Genomic DNA, 20,797 nt, shown 5'->3' on the forward strand with positions numbered 1-20,797 from the left:
TTCCGACCTGTTCGCACGCAGCGTTTTTTCGCTGCAGTGCGAACGGGTGCGGAATGCGCATGCACGGAGGGTGCAGTGCGCGTGCGTGACGTTGCCCGGTTATGTTGAGGCTACCGACGGAAGAGGTCGCAGCGGCGACCGATACGAAGATTGACAGGAAGGAGGCGTGGATGGGCGGATCCGGACCATTGGAGAGCATTTTCGGGGATTGGTGAGTAAAACGCAGGTGTGTCCAGGACAACGGAGGGCGGAGGTGTGACGTCAAAGCCAGGCCCATCATCGCTGGATCCATCGCACAGGGTAAGTATGTCCAGGGCTGCTCTACTTCTGCTTGAAATTTTTTTAGCTTAGCAGGACTGCACAAGCAATCGCAGCCCTGCTAAGCTAAAATACACTCCCCCATAGGCGTGGACTATTCATCGCAGAAGCAGCTAAAAGTTGCTGGCTGCGATCAACTCAGAATGACCACCTTTAACATTGTGTTTCCTATGGGAAGGGTAGAAGCAAATTTCCTATACAACAAATGTATTCATAGAAGCAGAAATTTCAGATTAATAAACAATGAACTTGTTACTTTTACTTACTATAATATTTAACTATAATGTAAGTGAAATGATAGCATAGCAACATTCTGGTGGAAAGTTTCTCTTGAAAGCATTTTTATTCTACTCTCTTTATTGCTTTAAAGAACAAAGCACTGGTATTGTAAACTTGACTTTCAGCTGGTAATAAATTATTCAAACAAGCTCAAAACTCTTATGGGACATATCTATTCACGCCAGTCAGCTCACACTGTCCAGTGTCCACTGGGTATGCTGGGTGCTCAGTGGTTCTTAAAGGGAACTTACAGTGAAACATGACTTTATTTATTATACTGTGCAAATAACATGTAGAGGAAAAATCATGTCAATAAAGACAAAATGCAAAGTGAGGGGGCTACACTGTGCAGTCTGTAGAACTTACAGATTGCTTTAAAATGGTCTTTCACCAGACAGAATCACTACTGTACGGTATGTGCTGATTCTTTCCTTGCTGATGCCAGAACAGCAGTGGCGTAAGTTTGTCCCAGTTGCCCGGATGTTACGTTCCTGATGCTCAGAACTGGAGAGATGTTTGTGTAGAGAGTCCAGAGCACCAGGACGTGACGCTGAAATAAGGGATGGTACGGGAATAGCCCCTAGCACCCTACCTCCGTTGTTTTACCCATGTGGTCAGTTCACGCCTGAGTGACTATGGTTTCTTGGGCCCACGGCAGCCGCGTTTGAAGGGCGGATTAGGTCTGCCCAACTCCGATGCCCCCAGGTCTTAGAGTGAGACAAGGCGTGAACCGAGACAGGATAATAACAAGGGGACCTCTAACTAAAGCAAACAGAAGCTAGGGGCTACTAACTACCCTAAAACTAAATATATGTGCGGCACGCCGCCAAAGGAAAAGAACAACAAAAGATACCACTGTGCACTCCCCCACACGGCACCGCCGAGTTCCGGGGAGGACAGTGAAAAGCGGAAACCTCCGCAAAAACCACCAATACAAAAGTAAAACAAGGACTAAGCGGCCTAGGCCGCAACATGCGGCAGAAGCCGCTACTCACGAAACCGGGAGAGAACCCCAACAAGCGAGAACCCCCAGATGACCGCAACAGGTTCACTTGGACAGGAAGGATTCCCAGGACCGGCTTCAGAACTCCAGAACTCAGGAGCACAGGGAGCAGGATCGACCAGATACAGCTGACCAGGAACAGACGTTGCAAGGCAGGAACAGCATACAGGAAGCTATCACCGGCGAGGCTGCAGTGTGCTGGCTCCCATAAAAAGACCCTGCTGGCCAATGACAGGAGGGCCAGCAAGACAAGCCCCACAGACCCTAATTACTAGTTGCCGTGCAGCTGCCCTGCTGCACGAGCAACTAATCAATCCTATCTGGCAACGGGGAACGCGGTCCGCCAATGGCGTCCCCGTTGCTATGGACCCAGCGGCTGAGGACGCCCGGCGTCCTAGCGTTGCCAGGGACCCGGCGGTTACAGTAGGCACGGCGTCCTGGCGTTGCTAGGCGCCGGGCGGGCAGGGAGGGAGGTGCGGCGGCCGTGAGCGTCGATCGGAAGCAGACCGAGCGGTGCCGCGGACCGCGGCACCTAACACCGGAGGCAAGAAAAATATCGGTGCCCCCCCTATATATATATATGTGTGTTGCAAAGGATGATACAGCGCCACTTGTGGGGTAAGATCTCAGTGGTAAATTAGTGTAAAAAAAATTGGTAAAAGGATATATAAACACAACCGCCTTGTTAGAGGTGTCTGCCACCCCTTAAGGGTGCAACACTAGTACAGTGCTGCCTAAGAGATATACAATGGGGGGATAAGGGTACCGGCGACTATCGTTGTGTAAACGTGCAAAAGGTTAATATTAAAAACGTATGATTCGTGAGCCAAAAAATATAAAATTGAACAGACAGTTTTAATAGCACATATAGATAAGATACATAAAAAGGTCATAAAATATCCAAAAACAAGTAAAAAGGTAAAAAGATAGAAAGGTAAGGACTTAGCTTTTAAAATAGGCAAGGGCCCTTTGAAGAAATCTGATGTGACGAAACACGTTGGGTTCCCTGCAGTGACCCCCTTGCCTATTTTAAAAGCTAAGTCCTTACCTTTCTATCTTTTTACCTTTTTACTTGTTTTTGGATATTTTATGACCTTTTTATGTATCTTATCTATATGTGCTATTAAAACTGTTCAATTTTATATTTTTTGGCTCACGAATCATACGTTTTTAATATTAACCTTTTGCACGTTTACACAACGATAGTCGCCGGTACCCTTATCCCCCCATTGTATATATATATATATATGTATATATATATATATATATATACTCCTCCAAAAATCACGGCACTGGAGACAATTTGTATAGAAGCAAAACTTGTATTAAGGAAGTTTTGCTTCTATACAAATTGTCTCCAGTGCCGTGATTTTTGGGGGAGTGCATGGGATTTCTCACTGTTGCACGGAGACTTGTTGTGGATATAGAGTTGGAGTGCCGGCTGTTATGGATTTTATATATATATATATATATATATATATATATATATAACAAGATATGGCGGCACTCACTCAGGACTTAACGAATGAAATTACGACTCCACAGACAAGCTGCTGATGTTAACGTTTCAGTTGTATTAACTTTCTTCAGAACAAGTGATACAATGAAAAAAGACATACCTTTATACCCTCACCTAAAACATGTGCACTCTGTTTCTGGCCACGGGGTCGGGTCGGGGATAGATGACGTCACTGCTTCACTCATGATGCTTGTGAACGCTCGCCCCGCTGGACACCCGGCTGCCATGGAAACACATAAACAAAACAAAAGTTGTACATATCCTGTACAACAAGAAGAAACCGACACCTGCATGTTCATGACATGTTACTGCTGTAGTTGCATTATTAAAAGCGCATATACGGGGTGTCATTTACAGCAAAGGACATAATACAGTAAATATTGCGTTCACAAGCATCACGAGTGAAGCAGTGACGTCATCTATCCCCGACCCGACCCCGTGGCCAGAAACAGAGTGCACATGTTTTAGGTGAGGGTATAAAGGTATGTCTTTTTGCATTGTATCACTTGTTCTGAAGAAAGTTAATACAACTGAAACGTTAACATCAGCAGCTTGTCTGTGGAGTCGTAATTTCATTCGTTAAGTCCTGAGTGAGTGCCGCCATATCTTGTTTGCTACATAGACCATTGGGTCACAGGAGGGCACCCGGGCATACTGGTGAGAGGGATTGAGTGCCGAGCCACAGTTCTTATATATATATATATATATATATATATATACACTGCTCAAAAAAATAAAGGGAACACTAAAATAACACATCCTAGATCTGAATGAATGAAATATTCTTATTAAATACTTTGTTCTTTACATAGTTGAATGTGCTGACAACAAAATCACACAAAAATTATCAATGGAAATCACTTTTATTAACCCATGGAGGTCTGGATTTGGAGTCACCCTCAAAATTAAAGTGGAAAAACACACTACAGGCTGATCCAACTTTGATGTAATGTCCTTAAAACAAGTCAAAATGAAGCTTAGTAGTGTGTGTGGCCTCCACGTGCCTGTATGACCTCCCTACAACCCACACAAGTGGCTCAGGTAGTGCAGCTCATCCAGGATGGCACATCAATGCGAGCTGTGGCAAGAAGGTTTGCTGTGTCTGTCAGCGTAGTGTCCAGAGCATGGAGGCGCTACCAGGAGACAGGCCAGTACATCAGGAGACATGGAGGAGGCCGTAGGAGGGCAACAACCCAGCAGCAGGACCGCTACCTCCACCTTTGTGCAAGGAGGAACAGGAGGAGCACTGCCAGAGCCCGGCAAAATGACCTCCAGCAAGCCACAAATGTGCATGTGTCTACTCAAACGATCAAAAACAGACTCCATGAGGGTGGTATGAGGGTCCGACGCCCACAGGTGGGGGTTGTGCTTACAGCCCAATACCGTGCAGGACGTTTGGCATTTGCCAGAGAACACCAAGATTGGCAAATTCGCCACTTGCGCCCTGTGCTCTTCACAGATGAAGGCAGGTTCTCACTGAGCACATGTGACAGACATGACAGAGTCTGGAGACGCCAAGGAGAACGTTCTGCTGCCTGCAACATCCTCCAGCATGACCGGTTTGGCAGTGGGTCAGTAATGGTGTGGGGTGGCATTTCTTTGGGGGGCCGCACAGCCCTCCATGTGCTCGCCAGAGGTAGCCTGACTGATATTAGGTACCGAGATGAGATCCTCAGACCCCTTGTGAGACCATATGCTGGAGCGGTTGGCCCTGGGTACCTCCTAATGCAAGACAATGCTAGACCTCATGTGGCTGGAGTGTGTCAGCAGTTCCTGCAAGACGAAGGCATTGATGCTATGGACTGGCCCGCCCATTCCCCAGACCTGAATCCAATTGAGCACATCTGGGACATCATGTCTCGCTCCATCCACCAACGCCACGTTGCACCACAGACTGTCCAGGAGTTGGTGGATGCTTTAGTCCAGGTCTGGGAGGAGATCCCTCAGGAGACCATCCGCCACCTCATCAGGAGCATGCCCAAACGTTGTAGGGAGGTCATACAGGCACGTGGAGGCCACACACACTACTGAGCCTCATTTTGACTTGTTTTAAGGACATTACATCAAAGTTGGATCAGCCTGTAGTGTGTTTTTCCACTTTAATTTTGAGTGTGACTCCAAATCCAGACCTCCATGGGTTAATAAATTTGATTTCCATTGATAATTTTTGTGTGATTTTGTTGTCAGCACATTCAACTATGTAAAGAACAAAGTATTTAATAAGAATATTTCATTCATTCAGATCTAAGATGTGTTATTTTAGTGTTCCCTTTATTTTTTTGAGCAGTGTATATATTTGCTCCTACATAACAAGCCTGCAGATTCTAACTACATGACGTTACTACAAAACCGTTGCAACTAGGCAGATCTATGTAGGGGTCCAGCCACACACTACATAGATCTGCTCAGTCACTCACAATGCTGATTATTTCTCTGACGATTAATTTGCAAGTGTCATACCCAGGATTAGAACCCACAACCTATGACACTGGAAGCATGCACCTTACTCATGGAGATATCTGCTACTGCATAGAAAGTATGAGAATTCTAACTATATGAAGTTACTTGTAATTGTCAGAGAAATAACTTCATATAGTTAGAATTCTCATGCTTCCTTTATAGGAGCAAATAGCTCCATCAGTAAGGTGTCTGCTTCGTGTGTATCTATAATAAAGAGGGTGTGATTTGTAAGGTGTAGTGACTAATGGGGAAGTCAGCTACGGAAGAGGTACCGGCTGCTGTCAATTAACTTAATTGATTAATGTAGCTGAACACATGGAACAGGAGGTGAGGTGCCCCCCTTCAAAGCAAGAGCCCGGTGGCAGCTGACTCCGTTGCCTCCCAGAGTTCTGCCTCTGCAGAACAGTCTTATCTATACCATCTGTCAGTGGGCAAAGGAAGTTAACACTTGTAAATCTTGACGCGAAGGGTCCGCTCACTACGTCCTTGATGGATGTTTACTGTAAGGGTTTACATTGTATGTCAGCACTTAGGGCCTTATTTAGATTGGAATGTAAAATTTGCGTATAGCAATCCGTCCGATTACCGAATGACTGCGCATGCACAGCATTCACATTTGCATTGCGCACGTGCGAGGAGAAATAGCGTCAGAAATTGCATACAGATCGTAATCGCAATGCAGCCGCTTTTTGACTGACAGGAAGCTGGCATTTCTCGGCAGAAACCTGACATTTTCTGTGTCTGAAAAAACACAGGCGTGCCCAGGCGTTTTTAAGGAGGGCCTCTAACGTCAGCGATGACCACTTCCAGCCTCTTGCATCGCTGAAATTGTGGACTACCTTGAATGGTGCAGATGGGAACAATCTTCGATCTTTTGGTAATTGCGTATGGTTTTACAATCAGAACACACATTGCGATGCATTAGCAATTTCTGTAATGGGCGTTTTTTATCTATTTCTGGGCGGTAACTATTTAAACGCAGCAACTGCTTTCTAGCAGAAACTGCAATCCATTCTGTATGAGGTCCTTAGTCTCTCCTTAGTCTCTCAGTAACCTACCACGTCACAGATTAGCTACATCACCCACATGGGTACATTCTCTCACATGGGTACAGTTCTCTCACATGGGTGCAGACCTATTAACTGCCACCACCTATTACGTGAGGGCAATAGGACACCAGAATGCAGTCACACAAATATACCCGCTGACACAATCTAGGCTGATAGTTAGCAATTTAAATACCAGCATTTAAAGGGTTAACACTCCTACCCTAGCATGTAAGGCCTTACTAGAGTCAATCTGTCAATGATTTAGTTTGGTCAAGCAATAAATCTCTTTCTAAAAGGTCTACAGACTCATTAGAGTAGCAAGGACAAAACTTATTACATTTTAGAAGTAATATAACAATGTCTCTGTTATTGTGCATGACTCATTAGCAATAATAACATCACATGTCTGAGTTACAAGGTTTAAAGGCCAGGCTGATTAGACTGCAGGTACATGTTGTTTACTTGGCTCTATAAGAGGGTCGGCATATGCCCAAGCCTGTCACTGTGTTATTGGAGAGTCACAGTGCTGTATGGCTGTACAGTACTTAGCCGAGGAGAGATTGATACCTTATCATATTGACTGCCATCTATCTTCCGTCACCTGTCCCCTGGTATCTTCAATAAAACCTACTCTAGTTTGAATTCAAATGTGGACTAATCTCCTTTCTCATATCCGCAATGCACCTACAAACATGTAAGCATCTGCGAATGCATACTGTGTCACAACAGCATTTTTCATTAACAAAAAAAACCCTTCTATGTAGTAATGTATCACTGTCCATGTGAGTTACATGTGGGTACATTGTAGGAGTCTTTCACATTTTAGAAAGGCCCCTCCAAAGAAGTTAACACTGTGCACGCAGTCCACGCACAGTGTCATATTCTGGAGCCGGACAAAGGCTGTGGGAGAGTTATCATAAGATCCCTCTGCCATGAGAATGCCTCCATAGTCATAAAGTGGTTAATGCAATCTGATGATGGTATAAACCAACAGGGCCAAACTCAGAAAAGCTCAGCTTTTCGATGTTTGGTACATAGGGGGTCAGATTCAGGGGCTGATTGGGATGGAAAATTAACCTAGGAAATTTATGGAAGCAGCATTAATGGGGGTGTGATCTGATGAGGGGGTGGGGTCTGTTGAGGGGGTGGGATCCCTCTTCATAGGGCCTGGTTGTACGCAATTGCGGCCTTCCTTATGTCTTCTGCTGCAGTTGTGTCTGAGTCCAGGTGTGTATTGGGAAGTAAAAGTGGCCCTGTCAAATTTTGTGGAAGTGGCCCGACATGGGCAGCACAAGAGGTATAACATACCATGTAGCCATGGCAGCATTACTGGGTGGCAGAGTTGCTGTACTGCAGAGATGGGATAACAGAATAAATGGGGACAATGCAGTGTACTGAGGGGGTAATTCAGACCTGATCGTTGGGCACCGATATTTGCAGCCCTGCAATAGATTGTCGCCGCCTACAGGGGCAGTATATTTTAGTTGTGCAAGTGTGCGTTCGCATGTGTAGCAGAGCTGCACAAACAGATTTTGTGCAGTCTCTGCGGAGCCCAGGACTTACTCAGCCGCTGCGATCACATCAGCCTGTCCAGGACCGGATTTGACATCAGGAACCCTCCCTGCAAACGCTTGGGCATGCTGCTCGGCCATCCCCAGTTCTGCGGTCCGACGCGCCTGCACATTGTGGTGCTTACGCATGCGCAGTTCAGATGTGATCACAGGCTGTGAGAAAATGCAGCCTAGTGATCAGGTATGAGTTAGGCCATGAGTGCGGTGGGCTGCCTGTCATATGGGTGGCGAAGCCACATGACAATACACAAAACAGGTCCCACAGACACATCAGGGATCTTCCTGGTGAGCCCTATGGCCATTCCACCCCTGGTCAGAATGTAGTAACGGGGACTGCAGATTTCTGTAAAACCTCCTACATTAGGCTGTTAGTACAGTATGCAGTAACAATTCATAAAATTAGGCCGAAACCGCTGTTATTACATCATGTTATGAAAAAAAAATGCTTGATAAATAAGCCCCATAGTCACACTAAATTAGTTTTGGCAGGGTGAAAGTTATTATTATGTATTATTATCCTTTATTTACATGGCTTCACAAGGGTTCCGCAGCACCCAATTACAGCGTACATATGCACATAATCAAAACAGGAAAACAGTGACTTACAGTTGAAGACAATTTAGGACAAGTACAGGGTAACTAAGCATAACTACATCAGCAGACAACACTAAGTATCAAGGTGGCCGAAAACTGCGTGATTTGAGCAGTTGTGGATTATTAAAGTAAGGAAAGGATAAGCATATGAGGGAAGTTAAATAAAAATCCAGCCTTGAAACTGATATTGTGGTTTTCAGATACAGGTTGAGTATCCCATATCCAAAAATATTCCGAAATACGTAATATTCCGAAATACGGACTTTTTTGAGTGAGAGTGAGATAGTAAAACCTTTGTTTTTTGATTACTCAATGTACACAAACTTTGTTTAATATACAAAGTTATTAAGAATATTGCATTAAATGACCTTCAGGCTGTCTGTATAAGGCATATATGAAACATAAATGAATTGTGTGAATGTAGACACACTTTGTTTAATGCACAAAGTTATAAAAAATATTGGCTAAAATTGCCTTCAGGCTGTGTGTATAAGGTGTATATGTAACATAAATGCATTCTGTGCTTAGATTTAGGTCCCATCACCATGATATCTCATTATAGTATGCAGTTATTCCAAAATACGGAAAAATCCCATATCCAAAATACATCTGGTCCCAAGCATTTTGGATAAGGGATACTCAACCTGTATTAATATGACATCCGCAGCATCTGAGTCAGTAGCGGTTCTTGCCACGGGCAAGCAGGCTTTTTGCCCAGGGGAACCACTATCTGAGGGCGCTGCTGCTGCCGTGGAAAGAGCCGCTACTGGTGCCGTGCGGTGCGCCTGACGTCATCGTGCACCGCACGCCATTGTGGGAGCGCAGTGGCGTAAGTTCGTCTCAGAGGCCCGGAGGCAAGAGAAATATTGGTGTGTGTGTCCCCCCCCCGAACCACTATAAATATATAGGGGTTTGGGGGCACCAATATTTTTCTTGTCGACTATATAGGACAGAAGGACTTTGCAAAGGGGGGGGGGAAGGGGGGGCAGATAGAGCAATGGAGGTCAGAACAGTGGGTGGGGGGAGGCAGAGTGGAGTGGGAGATGAGGCAGTATGGCGGTCATTCAGAGCCGGCCATAGGCATAGGCAAACTAGGCAATTGCCTAGGGCATTTGATATGCCTAGGGGCATCAGCAGCTTCTGCTGATTAAAATGATATGTGGCATGCCTATATTCTGTGTGTAGCATTTCATATGCAGATACAGCCACAGTCTCACACAGTATATAGGCATGCTGCATATCATTTTAATCAGTAGAAGCTGCTTGTGCATCCTAGCCACATAGCAATGCAAATAAGATGCATTTTCATTAGAAAAAGGTGCCAGACGTTAGCATTGAGGCAAGATTTATGAGGACACATCTGTATCCAAGCAGAGGCAGAGGTCACAGTGTTAGTGGCAGTGTGAGTGCTGTGTGCATGTGAGTGGGTTGGTTGTGCAGTAGTGTTCAGAATATGTGTAAGGAGCATTGTGTGTCATGTAAAAATGCATTAATAATGTGCAACATATGTGTAAGGGGCACTGGGGGTCATTCCGAGTTTTTCGTTCGTTATATTTTTCTCGCAACGGAGCAATTAGTCGCTAATGCGCATGCGCAATGTCCGCAGTGCGACTGCGCCAACTAAATTTGCTATGCAGTTAGGTTTTTTACTCACGGCATTACAAGGTTTTTTCTTCGTTCTGGTGATCGTAATGTGATTGACAGGAAGTGGGTGTTTCTGGGCGGAAACTGGCCGTTTTATGGGTGTGAGCGAAAAAAACGCTACCGTTTTTGGGAAAAACGCGGGAGTGGCTGGAGAAACGGAGGAGTGTCTGGCTGAACGCTGGGTGTGTTTGTGACGTCAAACCAGGAACGAAACTGACTGAACTGATCGCAGTTGCCGAGTAAGTGTGGAGCTACTCAGAAACTGCTAAGAAGTGTCTATTCGCAATTTTGCTAATCTTTCGTTCGCAATTTTGATAAGCTAAGATTCACTCCCAGTAGGCGGTGGCTTAGCGTGTGCAAAGCTGCTAAAAGCAGCTTGCGCGCGAACAACTCGGAATGAGGGCCCCTAAGCGTGTCCTTACGTGTATAAGGGCATTAATAATGTGCGGCATATGTGTAAAAGTGTACTACTGTATGTGTGTCATTATGTGTATAGGGACTCTAATAATGTGCAGCAAATGTGTAGGGGCACTATGTGTAAAAGGGCATTAATAAAGGTTGTCATAATGTGTAAGGCGCATTATGTTTATAAGGACATTAATAATGTGTCTCATATGTGTAAGGGGCATTACTGTGTGGAATTATGTGTATAAATGCAATACTAATGTGTGGCATTATGTGTATAAGGTGCTCTACTATGTGGCGTTGCGTATAGAAAGGGCACTACTGTCGTCTAATGTGAATAAAGAGCAATATGGTGTGGTGTAATGTGAATAAGGAGCAATTCAGTGTGATGTAATGTGAATAAGGGGCTCTACTGTGAGGAGTAACGTTTATAAGGTAAAATGATACTACTGTGGGATGTAATATGAATTATGGACACTATCACATGATCAAATGTGAATGAAGTTGCAGTACTGTGTGGCATAATTGGAATTGGGGTTACTATTGTGTGGCCATGCCCCTTGCCAGCAAAAACACACCCCTTTTTGGTCTGTGCGTCAAATGTGCAAACTGTTCCTATTTAAAATATAGGGGGTGCAAACACCAAAATAAGGACTGCTATGGGTGAGGGGTGATGGTGCTGGGAAAGAGGTGCAAGGTCAGAGGCAGAACCAGCGGTGGTGCTAGGGGGCACAAGCCAAAATCTTGCCTAGGGCATCATATTGGTTAGGGCCGGCTCTGCGGTCATTAGTGACTAGTGTGTATATATATATATGTGTATGTGTGTGTGTGTGTGTGTGTGTATGTGTGTGTGTGTGTGTGTGTGTGTGTATGTATGTATGTATATATATATATATATATATACACACACACACACACACACACACACACACACACATATACTGCAAAATACCTTTTTTATAGGCATGGTCTGTACTGAGGATTAGTGTCCAGAACAAAGTCACCTCGTTCCTAATCGTCGGCAGCAGAAGCAGTCCCAGATTAGTAGCAGTCATGGGCTGAGCAGACACACTCGGCACAGGGGAGAGCCTCAGCTCCGGGTGCCCGTTCAACATGTGGTACCAACTTTTGTAGTTATAACACGTGTGTGTCCAACAACCAGCAGCTCCTCTCTTAAATCCCACAGCCACTGCAGACACGCACATGTGCCGTGATTTCCCGGGGCTGAGCGCTGGAAGGGCTGAGCGCTGTAGGGGCCTCGTTACAGCCCGCTGCTGGCTGGTTTACAGGACTGAGTCAGTTTGAATCATTGCGGCCAGCACGGAAGTGGAGACGAGGTGCCCCCTTCAGGTCAGGAGCCCGGTGGGAGCAGACTCCGCTGCCTCCCAGATTTCTGCCTCTGTGGGAGCGGCCGCAGATGCTAGAGGTCATAATTGACCTCTAGTGACTGTGCAGTGTACGGTGCTATGGGAGAGACGTCATGACGTCTCTCCCATAGATCCGAGGAACATTGGCCGGAGACGGAGGACAGCAGCAGCGGTCGGGAAGCAGGAGCATGGCTGGTGAGTATTTTTTTTTTGTAAGCGCCGCTACTAGGGGCACATCTACAGGGGGGGCACATCTACTGTGGGCACAGCTACTGGGGGCACAACTACTGAGGGCACAGCTACTGGGGGCAAAACTACAGGGGGCACATCTACAGGGGGCACAACTACTGAGGGCACACCTACAGGGGGCAAATCTACTGGGGGCACAGCTACAGGGGGCAAAACTACAGGGGGTACATCTACAGGAGGCACAACTACAGGGGGCACAGCTACTGAGGGCAGAACTACAGGGGGACCAACTACTGAGGGCACAGCTACTGGGGGCACAACTACAGGGGGCACAACCGTGGCCACGCCCCTTCCCTATGACCTATGAAGCCACACCCTTATTTTTTGGCGCGCGTCTACGGCGCACACTAACCCACTTTTGTCTATGGGGGGGGGACGCGCCAGTGGAAACTTTTGCCCTCGGCGCCACAAGGTCTAGAACCGGCCCTGACCTGAGTCCTTTCTGCTTAGTTTGCTGGCAGACCTCTAAAAATATATTTATTACTAATGCATGTTTTAATATTGATTAATAGAACATCTTATAAGGAAAAACAGACAATAAGTTAATTTGAAAACTATGATGATGGTTGTTATTATTGTAATTGTTGGGTTCTAGTGCAACATTAAGAAGATACTGTATGAAATGTATTATTTATTTGTAGTCTGGAGATTTCAGTTGGCAACAAGAGATTTTATTTCAAATCAACCAAGTTTTAAAAAATAGTAGTGACTGTTCTCAGATCTTTTTCCCGTCTCTATGCTCTGTGCCGTGGCAGGGAGCCAGGACACTGTTAGGTTTTCTCTTAGTTCTTTTTTTTTTTTTTTATAACGTTGCAGCTCTGCAAAAGCCAAAACAGTTAAATCTTACGGCTGCAGAGAAGTTATATATTATACATTATTTTTCACATATTAGACATAAATTAAAGTTTGCAAAATATCTAATTATTAATATCAAAGTATTCATAAAAAATAATAAAACAAAATCAGTGTCGTTTAGTGCATTTCAGCACATCCAGTAAAGCACTATGGAAATAGAAAATATTGTGCATTTATTTACAGATGCCACCCTTCAAATCTAGGGATAAATAAGACATCATTTGCTAAACGAGACTCTATACTACTACACATCCCAGACTCACCTGATTTTTGGCATCTGGACCCAATAGTAATTTATTCACAGAAAACAGTTCATGCAAAGTTCAATTGTCTGCAGTTACAAGAGGCTTCGGGTTAAGGCTGGATCACAGCTGCTCACAAACCCATATCCCTGTGGACCTGTACGCTGAGCTGTCCAGATGCTGGTCTTCTGTGCTGCTAGAGATAGAGATTGCACTACCTTACAACACTGCCAGACACCAAAGGAAAACTACGTTTACAGATAAGGACAAATGTAAGACACAGACAGGCAATGTCATTCTAATCATGAGAGCTAATTAACACACATAAGCCTAAATGTAATAGATTCCGGTTTGCCGGTCTCGGTGTGATTCTGGCGATATAGCTGCTAGATTTAAAGCGGCAATTAGTTTTAAGGCAAAAACAATCTGTTTTTGACATTAAACTAATTATAGCTTTTAATCTAGTTGGTATATTACTGGAATCGTTACAGGACCATCCAATAGAAGACTATGGGTCTGATTCAGAGTTTGCATATTTTCACACATACATTCACAGCTGTGGTGGCAGTAGTATACATGTCTATGGGGTCTATTCAATGCATGTCGGATCCGACAATGCAGTATTCAATTTGCGGGCAAATCCTACTGGTTTTGCCCATTTTCAACTTTTTTTAAAGTCGGATTGACATTGTCAAAACCGTGACTAAAAACCTGTCAGATTTTGCCGCAAATCTGACAAAACATGTGGATCCGTGGCTAATCTGCCGATCCACATGTTTTCCGAAAAGTCAGAATAATGGCAGGACCATTGAATAGGTCAAATCATGATTCGACCTAAAAAAGTCGGAAACTGCAGTCTTTCCGACAAGACGGCAGTTACGACTTCAATTGAATAGACCCCTATGACATGAGGGCCATAATTGTCTCTATGGCACAGAAAGGGTTACTTTGACAGACGAGCGGGTTCGGTTTCTCTGAATCCGAACCCGCACGAACTTCATGTTTTTTTTCACGGGTCCGAGCGACTCGGATCTTCCCGCCTTGCTCGGTTAACCCGAGCGCGCCCGAACGTCATCATGACGCTGTCGGATTCTCGCGAGGCTCGGATTCTATCGCGAGACTCGGATTCTATATAAGGAGCCGCGCGTCGCCGCCATTTTCACACGTGCATTGAGATTGATAGGGAGAGGACGTGGCTGGCGTCCTCTCCGTTTAGAATAGATTAGAGAGACACTTGATTTACTAATTTTGGGTAGCATTAGGAGTACTCAGTACAGTGCAGAGTTTTGCTGATAGTGACCACCAGTTTTATTTATAATCCGTTCTCTGCCTGAAAAAAGCGATACACAGCACACAGTGACTCAGTCACATACCATATCTGTGTGCACTGCTCAGGCTCAGGCCAGTGTGCTGCATCATCTATTATCTATATATAATATTATATATATCTGATTATCTGTCTGACTGCTCAGCTCACACAGCTTATAATTGTGGGGGAGACTGGGGAGCACTACTGCAGTGCCAGTTATAGGTTATAGCAGGAGCCAGGAGTACATAATATATTATATAGTGAGTGACCACCAGACACACAGTGCAGTTTATTTAATATATCCGTTCTCTGCCTGAAAAAAGCGATACACACAGTGACTCAGTCAGTCACATACCATATCTGTGTGCACTGCTCAGGCTCAGGCCAGTGTGCTGCATCATCTATATATATTATATATCTGTCTGACTGCTCAGCTCACACAGCTTATAATTGTGGGGGAGACTGGGGAGCACTACTGCAGTGCCAGTTATAGGTTATAGCAGGAGCCAGGAGTACATAATATTATATTAAAACAGTGCACACTTTTGCTGCAGGAGTGCCACTGCCAGTGTGACTAGTGACCAGTGACCTGACCACCAGTATATATAATATTAGTAGTATACTATCTCTTTATCAACCAGTCTATATTAGCAGCAGACACAATACAGTGCGGTAGTTCACGGCTGTGGCTACCTCTGTGTCGGCACTCGGCAGCCCGTCCATAATTGTATATACCACCTAACCGTGGTTTTTTTTTCTTTCTTTATACATACATACTAGTTACGAGTATACTATCTCTTTATCAACCAGTCTATATTAGCAGCAGACACAGTACAGTGCGGTAGTTCACGGCTGTGGCTACCTCTGTGTCGGCACTCGGCAGCCCGTCCATAATTGTATATACCACCTAACCGTGGTTTTTTTTTCTTTCTTTATACATACATACTAGTTACGAGTATACTATCTCTTTATCAACCAGTCTATATATTAGCAGCAGACACAGTACAGTGCGGTAGTTCACGGCTGTGGCTACCTCTGTGTCGGCACTCGGCAGCCCGTCCATAATTGTATATACCACCTAACCGTGGTTTTTTTTTCTTTCTTTATACATACATACTAGTTACGAGTATACTATCTCTTTATCAACCAGTCTATATATTAGCAGCAGACACAGTACAGTGCGGTAGTTCACGGCTGTGGCTACCTCTGTGTCGGCACTCGGCAGCCCGTCCATAATTGTATATACCACCTAACCGTGGTTTTTTTTTCTTTCTTTATACATACATACTAGTTACGAGTATACTATCTCTTTATCAACCAGTCTATATATTAGCAGCAGACACAGTACAGTGCGGTAGTTCACGGCTGTGGCTACCTCTGTGTCGGCACTCGGCAGCCCGTCCATAATTGTATATACCACCTAACCGTGGTTTTTTTTTCTTTCTTTATACATACATACTAGTTACGAGTATACTATCTCTTTATCAACCAGTCTATATATTAGCAGCAGACACAGTACAGTGCGGTAGTTCACGGCTGTGGCTACCTCTGTGTCGGCACTCGGCAGCCCGTCCATAATTGTATATACCACCTAACCGTGGTTTTTTTTTCTTTCTTTATACATACATACTAGTTACGAGTATACTATCTCTTTATCAACCAGTCTATATATTAGCAGCAGACACAGTACAGTGCGGTAGTTCACGGCTGTGGCTACCTCTGTGTCGGCACTCGGCAGCCCGTCCATAATTGTATATACCACCTAACCGTGGTTTTTTTTTCTTTCTTTATACATACATACTAGTTACGAGTATACTATCTCTTTATCAACCAGTCTATATATTAGCAGCAGACACAGTACAGTGCGGTAGTTCACGGCTGTGGCTACCTCTGTGTCGGCACTCGGCAGCCCGTCCATAATTGTATATACCACCTAACCGTGGTTTTTTTTTCTTTCTTTATACATACATACTAGTTACGAGTATACTATCTCTTTATCAACCAGTCTATATATTAGCAGCAGACACAGTACAGTGCGGTAGTTCACGGCTGTGGCTACCTCTGTGTCGGCACTCGGCAGCCCGTCCATAATTGTATATACCACCTAACCGTAGTTTTTTTTTCTTTCTTTATACATACATACTAGTTACGAGTTTACTATCTCTTTATCAACCAGTCTATATTAGCAGCAGACACAGTACAGTGCGGTAGTTCACGGCTGTGGCTACCTCTGTGTCGGCACTCGGCAGCCCGTCCATAATTGTATATACCACCTAACCGTGGTTTTTTTTTCTTTCTTTATACATACATACTAGTTACGAGTATACTATCTCTTTATCAACCAGTCTATATATTAGCAGCAGACACAGTACAGTGCGGTAGTTCACGGCTGTGGCTACCTCTGTGTCGGCACTCGGCAGCCCGTCCATAATTGTATATACCACCTAACCGTGGTTTTTTTTTCTTTCTTTATACATACATACTAGTTACGAGTATACTATCTCTTTATCAACCAGTCTATATATTAGCAGCAGACACAGTACAGTGCGGTAGTTCACGGCTGTGGCTACCTCTGTGTCGGCACTCGGCAGCCCGTCCATAATTGTATATACCACCTAACCGTGGTTTTTTTTTCTTTCTTTATACATACATACTAGTTACGAGTATACTATCTCTTTATCAACCAGTCTATATATTAGCAGCAGACACAGTACAGTGCGGTAGTTCACGGCTGTGGCTACCTCTGTGTCGGCACTCGGCAGCCCGTCCATAATTGTATATACCACCTAACCGTGGTTTTTTTTTCTTTCTTTATACATACATACTAGTTACGAGTATACTATCTCTTTATCAACCAGTCTATATTAGCAGCAGACACAGTACAGTGCGGTAGTTCACGGCTGTGGCTACCTCTGTGTCGGCACTCGGCAGCCCGTCCATAATTGTATATACCACCTAACCGTGGTTTTTTTTTCTTTCTTTATACATACATACTAGTTACGAGTATACTATCTCTTTATCAACCAGTCTATATATTAGCAGCAGACACAGTACAGTGCGGTAGTTCACGGCTGTGGCTACCTCTGTGTCGGCACTCGGCAGCCCGTCCATAATTGTATACTAGTATCCAATCCATCCATCTCCATTGTTTACCTGAGGTGCCTTTTAGTTGTGCCTATTAAAATATGGAGAACAAAAATGTTGAGGTTCCAAAATTAGGGAAAGATCAAGATCCACTTCCACCTCGTGCTGAAGCTGCTGCCACTAGTCATGGCCGAGACGATGAAATGCCAGCAACGTCGTCTGCCAAGGCCGATGCCCAATGGCATAGTACAGAGCATGTCAAAACCAAAACACCAAATATCAGTAAAAAAAGGACTCCAAAACCTAAAATAAAATTGTCGGAGGAGAAGCGTAAACTTGCCAATATGCCATTTACCACACGGAGTGGCAAGGAACGGCTGAGGCCCTGGCCTATGTTCATGGCTAGTGGTTCAGCTTTACATGAGGATGGAAGCACTCAGCCTCTCGCTAGAAAACTGAAAAGACTCAAGCTGGCAAAAGCACCGCAAAGAACTGTGCGTTCTTTGAAATCCCAAATCCACAAGGAGAGTCCAATTGTGTCGGTTGCGATGCCTGACCTTCCCAACACTGGACGTGAAGAGCATGCGCCTTCCACCATTTGCACGCCCCCTGCAAGTGCTGGAAGGAGCACCCGCAGTCCAGTTCCTGATAGTCAGATTGAAGATGTCAGTGTTGAAGTACACCAGGATGAGGAGGATATGGGTGTTGCTGGCGCTGGGGAGGAAATTGACCAGGAGGATTCTGATGGTGAGGAGGTTTGTTTAAGTCAGGCACCCGGGGAGACACCTGTTGTCCGTGGGAGGAATATGGCCGTTGACATGCCAGGTGAAAATACCAAAAAAATCAGCTCTTCGGTGTGGAGGTATTTCACCAGAAATGCGGACAACAGGTGTCAAGCCGTGTGTTCCCTTTGTCAAGCTGTAATAAGTAGGGGTAAGGACGTTAACCACCTCGGAACATCCTCCCTTATACGTCACCTGCAGCGCATTCATAATAAGTCAGTGACAAGTTCAAAAACTTTGGGTGACAGCGGAAGCAGTCCACTGACCAGTAAATCCCTTCCTCTTGTAACCAAGCTCACGCAAACCACCCCACCAACTCCCTCAGTGTCAATTTCCTCCTTCCCCAGGAATGCCAATAGTCCTGCAGGCCATGTCACTGGCAATTCTGACGAGTCCTCTCCTGCCTGGGATTCCTCCGATGCATCCTTGCGTGTAACGCCTACTGCTGCTGGCGCTGCTGTTGTTGCCGCTGGGAGTCGATGGTCATCCCAGAGGGGAAGTCGTAAGCCCACTTGTACTACTTCCAGTAAGCAATTGACTGTTCAACAGTCCTTTGCGAGGAAGATGAAATATCACAGCAGTCATCCTACTGCAAAGCGGATAACTGAGTCCTTGACAACTATGTTGGTGTTAGACGTGCGTCCGGTATCCGCCGTTAGTTCACAGGGAACTAGACAATTTATTGAGGCAGTGTGCCCCCGTTACCAAATACCATCTAGGTTCCACTTCTCTAGGCAGGCGATACCGAGAATGTACACGGACGTCAGAAAAAGACTCACCAGTGTCCTAAAAAATGCAGTTGTACCCAATGTCCACTTAACCACGGACATGTGGACAAGTGGAGCAGGGCAGGGTCAGGACTATATGACTGTGACAGCCCACTGGGTAGATGTATGGACTCCCGCCGCAAGAACAGCAGCGGCGGCACCAGTAGCAGCATCTCGCAAACGCCAACTCTTTCCTAGGCAGGCTACGCTTTGTATCACCGCTTTCCAGAATACGCACACAGCTGAAAACCTCTTACGGCAACTGAGGAAGATCATCGCGGAATGGCTTACCCCAATTGGACTCTCCTGTGGATTTGTGGCATCGGACAACGCCAGCAATATTGTGTGTGCATTAAATATGGGCAAATTCCAGCACGTCCCATGTTTTGCACATACCTTGAATTTGGTGGTGCAGAATTTTTAAAAAAACGACAGGGGCGTGCAAGAGATGCTGTCGGTGGCCAGAAAAATTGCGGGACACTTTCGGCGTACAGGCACCACGTACAGAAGACTGGAGCACCACCAAAAACTACTGAACCTGCCCTGCCATCATCTGAAGCAAGAAGTGGTAACGAGGTGGAATTCAACCCTCTATATGCTTCAGAGGTTGGAGGAGCAGCAAAAGGCCATTCAAGCCTATACAATTGAGCACGATATAGTAGGTGGAATGCACCTGTCTCAAGTGCAGTGGAGAATGATTTCAACGTTGTGCAAGGTTCTGATGCCCTTTGAACTTGCCACACGTGAAGTCAGTTCAGACACTGCCAGCCTGAGTCAGGTCATTCCCCTCATCAGGCTTTTGCAGAAGAAGCTGGAGGCATTGAAGAAGGAGCTAAAAGGGAGCGATTCCGCTAGGCATGTGGGACTTGTGGATGCAGCCCTTAATTCGCTTAACAAGGATTCACGGGTGGTCAATCTGTTGAAATCAGAGCACTACATTTTGGCCACCGTGCTCGATCCTAGATTTAAAGCCTACCTTGGATCTCTCTTTCCGGCAGACACAGGTCTGCTGGGGTTGAAAGACCTGCTGGTGACAAAATTGTCAAGTCAAGCGGAACGCGACCTGTCAACATCTCCTCCTTCACATTCTCCCGCAACTGGGGGTGCGAGGAAAAGGCTCAGAATTCCGAGCCCACCCGCTGGCGGTGATGCAGGGCAGTCTGGAGCGACTGCTGATGCTGACATCTGGTCCGGACTGAAGGACCTGACAACGATTACGGACATGTCGTCTACTGTCACTGCATATGATTCTCTCAACATTGATAGAATGGTGGAGGATTATATGAGTGACCGCATCCAA

Source organism: Pseudophryne corroboree, chromosome 8, assembly GCF_028390025.1.
Source record: "Pseudophryne corroboree isolate aPseCor3 chromosome 8, aPseCor3.hap2, whole genome shotgun sequence".
NCBI lineage: Eukaryota > Metazoa > Chordata > Amphibia > Anura > Myobatrachidae > Pseudophryne > Pseudophryne corroboree.